Genomic DNA, 15,880 nt, shown 5'->3' with positions numbered 1-15,880 from the left:
GAAATGGAATGAGTAAGGAAAAAAGCAAAGGGAAGGCAGAGATAAAGAAAAGAGAAAATGGGGAGGAAAAAAGCCCAGAACACTGAGAAAGTGCTCGGGACTTGTAAGAGTGAGGAAGGAGCCAGAGAGAGGCTGCCTGGGACCACACCTGGCCCCAGCGAGGAGAAATCCAGCAAAGAGAGGAGCTGGAGCCCTGCCTTGCCCTGCTCTGGCACGAAATTCCTCTGGCTCTGCTCTAGGCTTCATGTTGGTCATTAAAAAGGATGGCTGTGGAAATTTGGGGCGTGAAGAACCCAGTCAATATCATTTATATTTTATATTTTATCATTTATCATTTACCTTCAGGAATTTGTTCCATTTGCCACCATTTTTTTTTTCCTTCCCTTCCAGGGAACAAGGGACAGGAACAAGAGGAAAGGGCCCCAAGGTGCACCAGGAGAGGTTCAGGTTGGATATTTGGGAGAACTCCTTCACCCAGGGGTTATCCACCTGAACTTGTGCTGCTGCATAAATAACAAAAAAAAAAAAAAAGGAAATAATGCAACTTATCTAAAGCTCAAGGCTGCAAACTCATTTAGTCCTCAATTACTCCTGTTACTATGACCACAGATATTTAAATGGGAGATAAATCCTTATAAAGCCAGTTGTTAATAGACACTATTAACTACACTTTCTATTTGTAATTGTAGATATTATTAAGTGTGGGAACTGATAAAAAAAAAGAGAAGCCTAATTGGGAAATGGAGATTAATTTCATTACAAGGAATATGTTGATAGAATATGTCTTGTTTGGCTTCTCCAAATAACTGGACTTTAGGGCCAAGTTGTTTGGGATGAATGTTTTCCTCACAGGACAGGAAAGGAAATCCCCTGGAATTCAGGAGGAATACAGATCTAGAAATCCCATTTTTAGTGCCATTGGAAGGAGAGAGGGATGGATGATGGATGGACAGAGATGGTTTCAAATTATATGAGAAAATAAGCCTGAAAAACCGAAGCTGAATTAAAGAAAACAAACAAACAAAAAGAAATAAAATCTCTGCATGACAGCAGGGCAAACAGACTCCTCTGAAAGTACTACACAAACTCTGATTTATTTCACAAATACTTGTTAGTACAACCGATCAGGATATGTAATTTTTCATGGCTGTTTATTACAATAAAATGTTATTTTAAAATCCACATAAGCAACGCGCAACAAACAAACTGTGAGAGCTTTATGGCTGCTCCCTGCAAAGCCCCATTTATCACCAAGACTGAAGAGAAATGCCTTGAAAAGTCATATCAGAAAGAACAGGCAGGGAAAAAAAAATAAAGAATTATTTCTGTTCTTATTTTCCCAAGCAGGGAGTGAAAAAAAAAAATCAGGAAATGCTTACAATATTTGTTCTGTCATTGACAAAATCCTCATAAAAGCAAACAGTAACCCACTGGATAAACTGCAGAGCTTTTTATTTTGCAGTATTTTCACTCCATTGAAAGAGATGCTTGTAAATGTATGTTCTATTTTTACCAGATTAAAACCTAATTTCAATGAGGACTGCTTGGAAAGTGCTTTCACAGTCCCAGTGTTAAGCCCTTTTACTTTCTTTATTTTATGACTACGACTCCACCATTCACGTTTCCTATTCTCCCTGTGAGACCACCACACATGAAATAGGATTAAAGAGTGAAACAGAGCCTTCTCCAGCCTGGAGAAGGATGCAAGAGAACATCTCAGTGCTGATTTCATCACCCAAAGGGATGAGAGGGAGCTTTTATAGAGATGTAAAATCTTATTTTTAGCAAATTAGCAAAGGGTCCACTTTTCAGGTTCATTACTCACAGCTTTGACAATGCATTGCTCAGTGCTGGTGGCTGCTTGATCTGGAAATAAAAATGAAGACTACAGGAACATGAAAGCTCCTGATTATGGAATAGTGAGGCAGGGAAATAATTTAAATCCCAGGAATGGCATCATCCACCCGTGTGAGTCAGTTCAGGCCTCTCTCTGCAGTTCCCCAGCCCAGGAAGCCTCAACTGTGGGCAGGTGGAGCTGGTTTGCACTCCTGGGGATCAGCTCCCCAATCCTAAAGCTTTTCCATCAGCCTGGATTACTGGAGTGAAATATATTCATGGGATTATTGAAATATTCTGGTTAAAGGCTCTCCTTTCATATACAGAAAACATTCTCAGCTGGAAGGCTTCTTTCCACCAGCTTAATACTGGTGGAAGAAAATATCAGGTTGGAGGGGACCTCAAGGATCATCTGGTCCAAACTTCCTCAGCAAAAGGCTAGGAGAGATTTACCCATGAGGAAAAAAAAAAAGTGTTTTTTTATTTAATAAAAAAAGTTTCTGTGGATTTCTGAATTTTGATCAGTGGAGTCAAGTCTGCTCCAAGGCCTGCAGTGTCCCTCCCTGCCCCACAGAAGGGGAGAATGGCAGAATGGGTGTGCAGGCAGGACAGAAAGTGTAGGGAAAACCCAACACAGGATGTGCCAGTGCTTATAAACCACTTGTAAATAAACCAGGGCTGAAGTGGGTAACAAACCTGCCAGGTTTGAAGAACTGCCCACAGATTGGCACAGCTGCCCAGGTTTTATCTGGCAGAAAAAGAGAGGTTTTCTCGTTCTACCTATGTGACCTATTCTGCACATGTTTAAAAATGAGCTGTATTATCCCCCCTCCACTGACTGCTGAGGGAGACTGGATGGAAGCACAGATTAAATATTCACCATGGGAGCTATTTTAGGTGGGTGAGGACATCATGGCCAAAATGTCCTGACAGAAATGGGGAGAATGGTCCTGGCCCTTCATCTCCTGTCAGAGGTGCTCCCACAAAGGCTGACAAATCCCCCTGAAGGAACTCCCTGATAAAATTCCCCTGAAGGAATTCCCTGATAAATCCCCCTGAAGGAATTCCCTAATAAAATTCCCCTGAAGGAACTCCCTGATAAAATTCCCCTGAAGGAATTCCCTGATAAATCCCCCTGAAGGAACTCCCTGATAAAATTCCCCTGAAGGAATTCCCTAATAAAACTCCCCTGAAGGACCAAATTTAGCCCTTGAAGCAGAATGTAGGGTCTAGAATCCACATCCCATCCCATACTGGCTGCAGCATTTCTTTTTGCCCATCATAAGTGATGGAGCTCTTGGATAAACATTCCCAGCCTTCTGTGCTGCGATGCCTGAGCAGTAAGAAAGAGCTCCTGCTTCAATTTCATCTATTTATATATTCCAGAGAGCTGACTTGGGGTTTTTTACATCCCACCTTGCTCATCTAAACACGCTGCATTCGCAGAGCCAAACCCACCACCTCTGCACCTGTGGAAAGCAAAGCAGGATAAGGGGAAAACAGGGACACAACCCCAAATTGCAGCAATTTGCCCTCCCTTTTCAGGGCCATAACTAAACACAGAAGGTGAACGTGGGAAATGGGCCAATTATTCCTCTCAGCCCAGCCTGTTGCTTCCTTGATGTGTGATCCAAGCTCGTGTTTTACTCGGATTTGTGCCTCACAGGGAAGGCAACTGCTCAGCTCACACAGGGCCTCAAATTTATTTGTCCTTTCAGCAAGGAAATTTCCTTCTCCTCCTGATGAGGGCCATGGTTCAGTGGTGGCCTTGGCAGGGCTGGGCTAATGGTTGGACTCCATGACCTTAGAGGTCTTTTCCAACCGAAATGATTCCATAATTCCCAGCATCCACCCACCAGGGATAAGCCTGACCAGAAAACCCCGTGATCTGCTGTTACTGCTGCCCTGCCACAAATGGGCAAACAGAATGGTTTAATTTGTGTTTTCACAGGTGAGCTGTGGGGGAACAGCCCCCAAAGGTGACAGCCTTGCACAGGGGGTGATGCTGGGCGCTGAAATCTGTCTGCAAATGTTTCTCTGAGAGGCAGAGAAATAGTTCTGACTCGGGAAAGCTGCAGCTGCATTTGTGATCAGAGGCACGCCGTGCGTTTCTGCTGCCCTCCACACCTTCAGCTCGACAGCAACAAAGGGAAGAATATTTCTCCAACCCCCCTGAATCCTCAGCTCTGCCAGGTACACAACCCCACAAGCAAAGTTAAATTATTATCACCACAAACCTCCTTCCTCAGGGTGTGGTGAAATGCCAGTAATGTCCTGTGTGGGCCCAGGAGTGCACTCCCCTGTCGATCATCACATCCTTTAGCCAATTACTCAGGCTCATAATTGCATTTCTACATAATCCACTTGGACTCATTTGTCAAACACAATTGTGAGACATGCCGTGTCGAATGCTGTGGTAAATTCTAGATGATTTCACACACTGCCTTGCCTTCTCCCACTAATTTAGGATTTAATTTAAAAAGGACTCATCTTTGCTTGACACGATTTCTTCTTTACATACCCACGTAAGTGATACTATTTCTAAAATTAAATAGAACTCTGAACCTTACAGAACCTCCACTGTTTTCTCTGAGGATCCACATCTCTGTCAACAGGATTTGCCTGGAGAGGAAGAAAACTTTAGATGCTGAAAGGCTCACGATGTTCTGTCTATTTTTGGGCTTTCCTGTTGTATTTCTATCGCACAGCTCACATTTGAAGCCAAAGAGCAAAATGGTTATTATTGCAGAGTTTTTATATAGTTTAGAGTTTTACTCTCTATCCCCAAATACACAAAGATCTACAAAGAGTGAGATCAGACTTCTTTTTTTTTTAATCATGAGGGAATATCTGGTTTATTAAGTATGACAAGCCTGTGGTTTATCTGAAAGTATCTGAAAATGGGATAATTATCAAGGTGAATTGGATCCACATGGTTATGTCTGCATAATATTTAATATTCCAGCACCAATCTTTAACACCTTCTTGCCATTTTTGTCCTGAAATTGAAACGTTAGAAAACAATTTGTCACCAAAGAGGTTCTTTATGCAGAGTTTCACCAACTTCTGTCAAAATAACTTGCAGTAAACACTTAAAAACCTACAGAAAGAAAAAAAAAAAAACATGTTATTTGTTAGGAGAGGAGAATGAATAGCATGTAGCAATGGAAGGCCTAGTAAATCATTTCCTGCACACCAGTTCATATTTACTCATAATTATAATTCACAGGAGTGCATTCCTGCAATCAAGAGACAGGGGTGCACAGCATGAAAAAACATTTAGCACCGAGCAGACTGCATGAATAATTGCCTGTCAGAGTGGCTTATTAAAGGGAAACTACAATTTTACAAGACAATTCTTGTATCTGCTTGTCTAATCTAAAGACAGAGGGCTGTATAAATGCAGGGAGTTCAAGGAAGAAATATTTCTTGCTCCGCAGTCGAGGTAGAAGTTGAGTTTTTAAAGCACTGAAAGAGCAATCAAGGTGTGACAGCTTTGAGATGCACAAGCTCAGACCTCTCTAAATTGGAAAGTGAATCCTTTGTGTTTAAGGTGGCAGCACAGGCAGGGAGATGGAGGGGATGGAAGTGTGGCCATGGAAACCACACTCCCTCCTGTAAGCAGAGGTGATGTCATCCACGGAATGTCCTTGGAAATGTCCCAGCCCATGGACCCAGAGGGGGAGAGCAATCCAAGAGCCCTCCTGGGGCTGCTGCCTTCCCCAGCAGGGAACACTGGGATGACTGGAGCCTTGCAAAGTGACGTTTTCCCTCTAAATAGGAAGGTTTGGCACATTTGGGAGCCTCCAAGGAGCACCTCGTGTCCCCTGTCCCCGCTGTGTGGAGGGCAGGGACAGCTCCCAACATCCCCCAAAGCTGTGGGAGGCAGGAAGCTCCAAATCCTGGAAGGAATCCTTCTCCTCTATTCACCCAATCAACCAGTTTCACTTCTCCTTCTCTGACTGAGACCACAGACTGAATTTACACAGAATTAAATTTAAAACAGGATAATGCTGCAGGGGAAGATTCAAAAATTAACTTAAAAACCCCCCAACAACCCAAGCCAAGGAAAGGTGTCCTACATGAACTCATGGCCTTTGGTGAAAATCCAGCTTCATGCAGCCACTTCAGCTTTTTAGAACCATCCTGGCGTTCTTTCTTTAATGGCTTTGAGGTGATTGAGGTGCACACCTGGCCAGTGGAAGAAAATAATACTTCATTAATAAAGAGCTCTGAGAAACAGAGGCAAAGGTGACATTATGAGCCTCAGGAGCAGCACCTGCAGCCCTGTGGAAAGCAGAAACATTTTGTCAGGCTTGCTTGAATGCTTGTGATTGAGAGGTCTAAAACCTGAAACCTGTTCACTAAAGAGCTGGGCCAGAGCTAAATCCCCCCAAAATCCACGTGAGCCTTTCCATTGATCTCAGGGAGCTTGGACCAAGGCCAGGGGCGACGGGACAAAGGCAGCAGCTTTAAAAATGCTGCACAAAAATATCTTGCCCTTTGTTGCAACAACCACTGCTGAGACTTTGAAGCCGTGTCCTGGTCCCTGCCTGGGTGCTGAGGCTGTCCCAGGTTTCATAATGGGGATAATTTGGATTTTCCACTGTGAAATACACCCAGGCAATTTATGTTAATAACTCATAGTGAAAATCATCACACGGAAACATCCTGCAGTCACTGAAAGAAAGCTTTGCTCCTTTCCAAGTAATACACTTGATAATGTTTCACTTGCAAAAAAAAAAAAAAAAAAAAACAAAAAACTAATAACTTTTTTAATAACAATCTGAGGGAACTTTCAGCTGAAGGCTCTCTGGGAGAACACTCAGACTCCAAGAATAGAGGGCTTGGGTTAGAAAAATTATTACCAGAGCTGAACATTATAAAACTGACATAGTTTCCAGAAAAGGTTGTAAACAAATTTATTAGGACCTTTTCTTCCGAGAAATACATTAAAAATAATCAAAGTAAAAAAAATTAAGTTGGCCACTGAGAAATGTGTCTAGACAAAGCTTCCATTATATGATTTAACAATCCCTGGCAAATGCTGCTTAAAGATAAAATTGGATTCCCGTCCAGAATATTAATACTTTTATTGCAGAAATATGTGTATTTTAGAGATAAAAGTACATTTTCATAGACAGATAGATGATGAACATTGAAAATGGCCTGGAACTCAGTTTGTTTTATCAGTGTTTCTCTCTCTGTCAAACAAGTAAATCAATGTTTTTCAGGTGGAGGCTTCTGATGAGGAGGAAGATTTTTCCATTTCCAGACATATGCTGTATTTCCATTTCAACCACTGTCAACACACACTGGTGAGTAGCTCCTGTGGCTGACACAAACAACTTTTGATTACAGAATCCGGAACAGCACTCACAACTTTCCATTTCCAAACAACTCCACATAAATAGTTTGTAAGCTGAAGTTTGGGCAGAGGCAGAGCAAGCTCAGGAATACAGATATCAGCTTTATTGTGTTTGACTCATCTCAGTGCCGGAGCCTGCTGGAAATGAAAATGTGACATTTTTCCAACATGACAGGAGAGAATTTTGAGATGTTTTCCTAAGCCAGACAAAAGGAAGGCACTGAGCATTAGATCAGCTGCTGTCTTTTTTTCCAAGGAGGAACGAGGTTCTGTTTCACTGGCAGCCAACTCCAAACAGCTCCGTGCTCCACGTGGAAGTCTGAGCCTCGTGCAGAGCACAGCAAACACCTGCCTGCACTTTCCAGGAATCCTGGCTCTTACACCAGGGGAAGAAAAATTCACCTGGTTTCATAGAAACAGAATGGTTTGGATTGGAAAGAGCTTAAAGCTCATCCAGTTCCATCTGCTACCATGGGCAGGGACACCTTCTCTTGGATCCCTGTTTGCTGAGAATTCCAGACTTTCTGTGCTGCCAGGCACTGACCCCCAGGAGAGCTCTGCACTGACCTGAGGCCGTGGAGCAGCTTCCAAAATGGAATGGTAGAGCTGGGATTGTGGGGGTGGAGTTTGGGTAGAAGTGTGTGATGTCACAGGGTGGGAAACTCAGAGTTTCAGGGTTTTAGAATATAGTAATATATATACACCAAGGTGGAGGTTTTAGGGCCAAGGCTGGTCCTTCTCCTTCTTCTCCATGGGTTTGGGTGGTTTTGAGCAATTGGATAAAAAAGCCACATTGTGGGCACAGGTGGTTGGTTATTGGGTTAAAAATAAAAATAAAAATAATTTAGGTGTCATTTCTTAATTGGACAGTTTATCCTTAAAAGGCCTTGCAGAGAGAGAGATGGGGCTCCAGTTTTAGTTTGTTGAAGTGCTGCAGAACTCAGGGTTTGTGAGACTGTGACATAGACAAGAACTAATAAACATCTGAGTCCCAACAAGAAATACCCTCTCACACATTTAATCCTGACCTTGGCAAAAAAAAAAAAGAAGCAAAGAATCCACTGTCCCAGGCTGTTCCCAGCCCCAATGTCCAGCCTGGCCTTGGGCACTTGCAGGGATCCAGGGGCAGCCACAGCTGCTCTGGACACCCTGTGCCAGGGCCTGCCCACCCTCCCAGGGAAGGATTTACGGAGTGGCTGAGTTTCTGACTTGCTTTTTGTCCCCAGGGGAAGATCACACCTCATTTTGGAAAAGCCAGTTCGAGCTGCTTCAGTCATTTGTGAGCTACAAGGTTAAACAAAATTATTTGGGATTTTCCCAAAGGAGCTGGACCTACCATGGCAACCCAGGTGGAAGGTGTGGAGTTGCCAGCCCATCATCTCCCCTGAGAGTGGCTGAACTGAAGTCTCCATCGAAAGGCAGAAAAAAGGTTTTGTCCTAAGGCACAGCTGAGAGAGCTTTTTAGACTCTTTAGGGAACCACTCCTGCTCGGTAGGGAAGCCTACCAGAGTCTGCAGTGAGAAATCCATTTAGAAACCCAGTTTTGGAGAGCAGCCAGGGAGAGATAATGGTACCACTTGCCCCCAGACCCTGTCAGTGCTGCACAACTCCCCGAGCAGGGTTTGCCGACTGCTTGGATCAATCCCTTGCCAAAAGCCATGTCAGCTTCTTGCACTACAGGCAGCCTCCTGGCACCCTCCCATCCCTTCCTAACTTGGTTTTCCAAGGGCTCAGATGGAGAAAATTTGGGTAGAGAGTTGATGTGATGGTGGTTTTTTTTCCCCTCAGAAATTAACGTTGTATACGTGGAGGCAGTTCCTGTGAATCCCACCTGGTTCTTTGTTCCCACAATCTCATTTTCCTCGTTGCTTCAACCACTCCATACTCCAGTAACCAGTTTTTCAAACCTTCTAGCAGGTGCTAGTACATCATGTTCCCTCTCTCTGTCATTTCTCATTGTCATCTCATATTGTTCATCAAAGGATGAGAGGGAACATTTTCTGCAGGCTGGGGAAATCATCCAGTCTAACCCTGCCCCAGCTAACGTGTCACTTTTGGCCTCAGGAAAATCATATCATCAGGAGGTGACACAAGTGGCCTGGCATTCTGAGTTTCTCAGTTTCTGAATGCCTGTCACACTTTAAAAAGCTGGCCTTAGCTCAGCTGCCTCCCCCTTGTAAATGGAGATCCTGAAACCTCCCCGGATCACAAGAGAGAGTTAATATTTGTTCAGTGCTTTCAGAATGTTAAGTGCAACAAGAGTGCTGGGCCTTATTACCAGGAATAATGGATGTTTGCAACTCCAGCCTGCACTCTTCTGTGTCATCATTATTTGGCTTCTAATAAGTAACAGCTTTACCAGAATACAGTCCCAGAAAACATCTTTGGAAAATGCTCTTTATTTTCACTGTGAGCTTGAACACAGATTTAAGATCACAGATCTGTTGGAGTTGATGCAGTTAAACTTTACTGACTCTCTGGGAATGATTCATCCCCGACTTGTTACATCCAGCTTTTTGCTTTGTCAGTTATACTTGAATTTGTCTGAGAGTTTTGTAAATTGAGTTCATAATCTCATTTTGAGTGTAGGTATCAAATACATGAAAAATGTACCAGTAAACACCAACTGAAAACCCCCACAACGACATAAACCCTTGTACTCTTGGTTATTCACAGGTGTTGCAAAGAGGAGCAGGTTCCCACAACAGTGAACTCTAAGTTGATTTGTATTTTAGATTAATTTGTACAGCCCTGTCCCTGAACTGCTTTGGGCTTGACTGCAAAGTTTGCAAAGATATTCCTGACTCTGTTGCTATTTATAAGAATTAAAGCTCAGTTTGTGCAAGGAACTGCTAAAAAATTAACTTTTGTGTGCTTTTGGAGTTAACAACGCTGACGTGAGCGAGGGTATCTTCCTCCTGTTAGTAAGCACTTTAGCTGGGAATAAAAAAGTTTATTTAGATTTGGTGAAATTTCTGGCTGCAGAGAGTTGGAGAAACCTGCAGTTGCCAAGAGGATTTCAGCTGCCTCAGTCCTGCAGGAATGAACATCCTGGGAAGGGTAAGGGGTAAAAAAACCCTGTAGGGAAAGAGCTTGCGAGCCAATGCCCAAGACATCACATAAAATGTCCTTATGGTGATGCCTGAGATGGCTTTGACAAAAGATCTGCTCTTTATGTAAATGGTGTTTATTCAGAGCACACAGTGATAGCACTGACCCACCATAAATCTCCCTGAAGAATGCAAAACCTCACGCTCTGGCATGGCCAGAAATCAGATTTCCCCCTTTTGTAGACATGAAGCTGCTTCCATTTATTGTGGCAGGGTAAAGCACTTTTTATTACAGAGCACAGGATGAAACACCAGGGTATAAACGAAGCTGTATCCATAATAATCCCATCCTTCCAAAACCACATCACTTTGGGAACCTCTGTGCATTTGTAAAGAGTACCTGGGAGATGTTCACACATCTGCATCTAAACATCCAACCCCTCTGAAGATTCCTTGTTTTCTATCACTTCCAGCAGCACAGTCTGAAGGAACATAATTTAGGAAATAATCCCTTTCATTATGTACAGCCAAGCTTCATTTTTTTAGGCTAAAATACAAACAATTTAATAAAATAATATTACTTAATAAATTAGTATCTTCAGCTCTTTTCTGGACTTCTCTCTGAAAGAAATAATTAATCACCCTCTAAATCCTTAATAGCCCCATAATCTCTGAATATAAAAATTCAAATGCTGGGAGGCAGAAACTGCTGATGGAGGCAGCAGGATGGAAGGAGAGATGGTCTTTTCAACCCTTCTCAAACAGCCTACAGCAGTGCAGTGACATCCCAGGAGCTAAATAAATTCAAATGTTGCCTTTGAACACTTCTGCTGGCAAATGCAGCCCTGCATGCAGCGTGTTGGGCATCCCAAATGTCATCCTGCTGGAAGAAAAGCTGAAGACACACCCAGAGAGAATCAAAATGCTTCTATGAAAGTGAGAGGGAGAGGAAAGATTACTGAGCACCCTTCAAGAACACAAAACTTCCCTCCAGCTCTTGCCAAACTTTGTCCAGGTTTGTGAATGCCACACCTTGGCTGACAGAAGCCAGCAGGAATGTCAAAGGAAATGCAAATTTGGCTTCTTAATTGTCTCTGAAAGTGGCTCACTTTCACCTGCAAGAGACCCCCAAGCTAATCAGACATTTAACAGTTATCTGCAAAACCAAGGCTGAAGTCATTTTTGCAACACAAACTCATAAATGTAATTTTATTTCTGTTCTGATTCATTGCAATACATTGTAAACCAGAGCATTTATTAAAAGCCTCTTCCCACCAGGTGTAAAAAGCTCTTATTTTGTGTACACCCAAACATGGAACATGCAGCCAGTCACAGACACAGAGGTCATTGAGCCCTCATGGAAATTACAGCAAAAACAGATGATCAGCAGCTGGAATGGAAGCCATAACATTTCCAACAGAATATCTTTAGTGCAAACAGAAAAGCCAAAAAGTGATTACATTATTTTTTTTATAAGTCCACCCATCTCCTCCTGGGAGGAATATTTCCAAGAAGAATTTGCACTGTGGGTGCACAACAACTACTTACGTGTTTTGTCTGAAAATGCTGAATTTACCTACAAGGCCTGTCAATGAAAAGAAATTACTACAAAAACTTGTGATATTTAACTGAGATGGAACAAACATTCCCCTGGTGTAGTCATCTGCAATAAACACGAAATAAATCTTGATCATATCTGTACATTTGTGGAATATATCTTTTTTTTTATTGCAAATCTGTCTCAAGCAGGGCAGCAACTCTGTTTCCATTCATCCTTTAGAAAAGATGCTGTGACAAGAATTTCAAACACCATTCATGGCCAAATACTGCACTTGGATTTCTTGGAACTGAGAAATGAAAAGGAATGTTCCTTTGCTCCAAGAGAAGTGTCTCCAATTCTGTGTGATGCATTAAAAAAATCAGATGAGAACCCCAAGAGTTGACATAAGGATGCGATAAAACTTTCAGGTTTTGTGGAAAGAAGCATTTTTGAGTTTCCTCTTAATAAATGAAAAACCCACATGCGCAGTGCAAAGAAATATATTATGTCTAAGCATGTAAAATATGTCAGCTTGAACATTTTACAGTTTAATGAAAAATGTTTTTGTCAGGACAGTTTATATTACGTCTGCTGGAGAAAAAATAAAAATCTTTTATTTTCTCCACATCACAGTCCAAAAATTGCCATTTTTTCCTAGCTGTAAAACCCCAGCATTGGGATATTTATGCATTGTGAATTAGAAGCATTTTTTACTGGCTATCAAACTTTTAATAGCATTAGCTCTACTTGTAACACGTTTTCATTAAAATGAGAATGTGGAAAGCAGTAAAATGAATATAGACCCTCATCAGTAGCAGTGAGGCTTTATGGTGGTCACGGGATCAGCTCTGTTATATTTGCTACAGATCATGATCAGACAACAGGACAAACCTCTTCTTTTCCACTGACATCAACATAAATTGTGCTATTGAATGGATTTAATATGTAGAAGTTATAAGTAATTCTTTAACTTTCATTTTATTGAACCTGGCGCTCCCTGCCTTAGGCTTGTGCTTGATCTTTGGTGTCCATATAATTCCCATTTAGTGCAGATATAAAGGTAAGCTGGGACTAAGGAGTGCCAAATTTTGGGAGAATTTAATTTAACTCTTGGTTAACACCTGAAGAAAGCTTGGCAGCAGCACATTTCTCAGGAAGGGAAACACGAGTGCACCCTTGGCCTCCCTCAGAACAGACACAAACACATTTCAGCTTTGAACCTTGAGGCCCAGAAAGGACAGACTGCAGCAATAACTCATTCATTAACTAACTACAGGTTTAAATTAATGTCAGTGTGCTGCTTTGTGTCCCCTGCTCACACCCCGGACCTGCAAAGCCACCACGGTTCCACAGAAGTGATTCCTGGTTATCAGTGATGTAAATGAAAAGTCAATCAGCTTCCAGATTCACAGATTGTTCCAGTAATAGCCTCAAAAATCCCTAAAGCACCTGAGGCCTGAGCAGCTCTGGCAGTTTTGCTGCATATATATAGGAGCACCACAAAAATAACTCACCAGTTGTATAAAAGGGTGTAATATTCATAGCTGGAAATAAATATTATTACTTTTCACTTTCCCTGCTGTGGAAAACCAAAGGTGACTAAAGGCACAGAGTGAGCACATCCAGCATTTCAGTCAATTCACTTTGATTTCCCTTGTGAAAATAAAGGTGTGAAATCAAAGAGCTCCCTTGTAAGCTGTCTTGGGAAGGCTCTAAATCGTTGATCCATTAGTGCAGGATAAGGAGGACAAGCCACGGCTCTGAGAACCTTTTGGTGTCCTCACTCCTGGGCAGAATGAAGAAAGGTGCAGCAGCTGGCTCCATCACCCCTTGGCATTCTGCAGGACAGCTACAATAAAACCTGGATGAGTTTGAACACGTGGTGATGTCCTGGAAAACCAATCCCGAGGGTGGGAAAAGGGAAGGTACATGGAAAGAGGATCAGACTCATTCAGGGGTCTGAGTATTTGATCTCAAAACCTGACGGCAAAAGTGCTGCTGCAGAAACTGGTCCTTTGCCATCCACACTACACAAGAAAATAAGGAGAAAAAAGATTCAATCCTGGATCTATCTTAATCCTTAAATTTGTGCTAAAGGGCTTCCCCTTTGGCAGAGGACTAATCCTAGCAAATGACAGCCAGTCTGTCATTTCACTTCTCTTTATTCCTTTTAAGTGTTAGCCCTCTGCTGTTTCTTGACTTTTACACACTTTATTTTCTGTTTCCTAAAGGCTTTAAATTTTATATTTTTTTTAAAGCACAGTCCTGGATGTCTCCAAGACTCCAGGGATTGGGAACAGGAAGTTCACTTGCCTTGCTTGTTCTTTTGGAATCATTTATTCCACACTTAATTAGTCAGGAGATGCTAGATTTGGACAAGATTTCGGACTTGGGTCTAGAAATCAGAAGGTTTATAACCTTTAAGCCCTATCCAACCTGACCTTGGACACTTCCAAGGATCCAGGGGCAGCCACAGCTGCTCTGGGCACCCTGTGCCAGGGCCTGACAGGCAAAAATTCCCGTCCAATATCCCATCTAAACTGACCCACTGACAGCTTAAAGCCATTCCCTGGGTCCTATCCCTGCATCCCTTGTCCCCAGTCCCTCTCCAGCTCTCCAGTCTCCTCTCTCTGAGCTCTCCCTGGAGCTTCTCTGCAGGTGAGCACCCCCAGCCCAGCTCCAGGGGGGCTCCAGCCCTTGGGGTGTACCCATGGCCTCCTCTGGACTTGCTCCAGCAGCTCCACGTCCTTTGGATGTTGGATCCCAGGGCTGGAGGCAGCTCGGCAGGTGGGGTCTCACCTGAGCGGGGCAGAAGGACAGAATTCCCCTCCTCCGTACTGCCCGTGGAGTGGGATCAGTCCGGGACTCGAGGTTTTTTCCCCGCATGACTGGGGCACGTCCAGCTCTGACCACCAGACCCCGAGCCCTTCTCCCAGGGCTGCTCCGTCGGTTCTCCCCCAGCCAGCATCGGTACCGGGGCTTTTCCCGGCCCAGCTACAACGCCCGCACTCGGCCTCGCTCAGCCCCACAAGGTTCTTCTGGCCCGGGCTCGCCCAGCTCCCGCACGGCAACCTCCAAACATTGCAAAAAAACCTTTGTTTTAAACGCGCGCCTCCGGGGAGGACGCGGCCAGAGACTCTGGGAGGGAGCACGACCGGGCGCACCCGGCACACAACCGGGAATAGGCGGGGAGATACCGGGACACGACCGGGTACACCTGGGACACAACCAGGGAGAGGCGGGGAGGCACCGGGACACAACCGGGTACACCTGGGACACAACCGGGGAGAGGCGGGGAGATACCGGGACACAACCGGGTACACCTGGGACATAACCGGGAATAGGCGGGGAGATACCGGGACACAACCGGGTACACCCGGCACACAACCGGGAATAGGCGGGGAGATACCGGGACACAACCGGGTACACCTCGGACACAACCGGGAATAGGCGGGGAGATACCGGGACACAACCGGGTACACCTGGGACATAACCGGGAATAGGCGGGGAGATACCGGGACATAACCGGGTATACCTGGGACATAACCGGGAATAGGTGGGCAGATACCGGGACACAACCGGGTACACCTGGGACATAACCGGGAATAGGCGGGGAGGTACCGGGACACGACCGGGTACACCTGGGACACAACCGGGAATAGGCGGGGAGATACCGGGACACAACCGGGTACACCTGGGACACAACCGGGAATAGGCGGGGAGATACCGGGACACAACCGGGTACACCTGGGACACAACCGGGAATAGGCGGGGAGATACCGGGACACAACCGGGTACACCTGAGACATAACCGGGAATAGGCGGGGAGATACCGGGACATAACCGGGTATACCTGGGACATAACCGGGAATAGGTGGGCAGATACCGGGACACAACCGGGTACACCTGGGACATAACCGGGAATAGGCGGGGAGATACCGGGACACAACCGGGTGCACCTGGGACTTAACCGGGTATACCTGGGACACGACCGGGAATAGGCGGAGGCGCACCACGAATCAAACCGGGGCAGGGAAGGCGCTCCCTTTGTGCGGATCCGTTCCCGTCGCTGGCCGGCCCTGGCCG

General features: G+C 44.4%; 2 long non-coding RNA genes across 3 annotated transcripts; one reads left to right on the top strand and one right to left on the bottom strand.

Moving 5' to 3' along the window:
• Positions 1–4,667: 4,667 nt before the first annotated feature.
• LOC128810688 (uncharacterized) lies at positions 4,668–15,849 on the bottom strand. Of its 2 annotated transcripts, none has more exons than XR_008438109.1 (3): positions 15,775–15,849; positions 5,919–6,027; positions 4,668–4,936 (listed from the first exon to the last, which is right to left on the bottom strand). It is a non-coding gene; the product is annotated as an uncharacterized LOC128810688 (long non-coding RNA). The 2 variants fall into 2 exon arrangements; XR_008438110.1 differs by having other exon boundaries at positions 15,754–15,832.
• LOC128810691 (uncharacterized) lies at positions 5,512–9,755 on the top strand. Its single transcript, XR_008438112.1, has 4 exons — positions 5,512–5,621; positions 7,071–7,154; positions 8,431–8,483; positions 8,993–9,755. It is a non-coding gene; the product is annotated as an uncharacterized LOC128810691 (long non-coding RNA).
• Positions 15,850–15,880: the final 31 nt, after the last annotated feature.

Source organism: Vidua macroura, chromosome 8, assembly GCF_024509145.1.
Source record: "Vidua macroura isolate BioBank_ID:100142 chromosome 8, ASM2450914v1, whole genome shotgun sequence".
Lineage (NCBI taxonomy): Eukaryota > Metazoa > Chordata > Aves > Passeriformes > Viduidae > Vidua > Vidua macroura.
The sequence above is the reverse complement of the archived record's forward strand: the minus strand, read 5'-3'. Positions and strand labels throughout refer to the sequence as shown.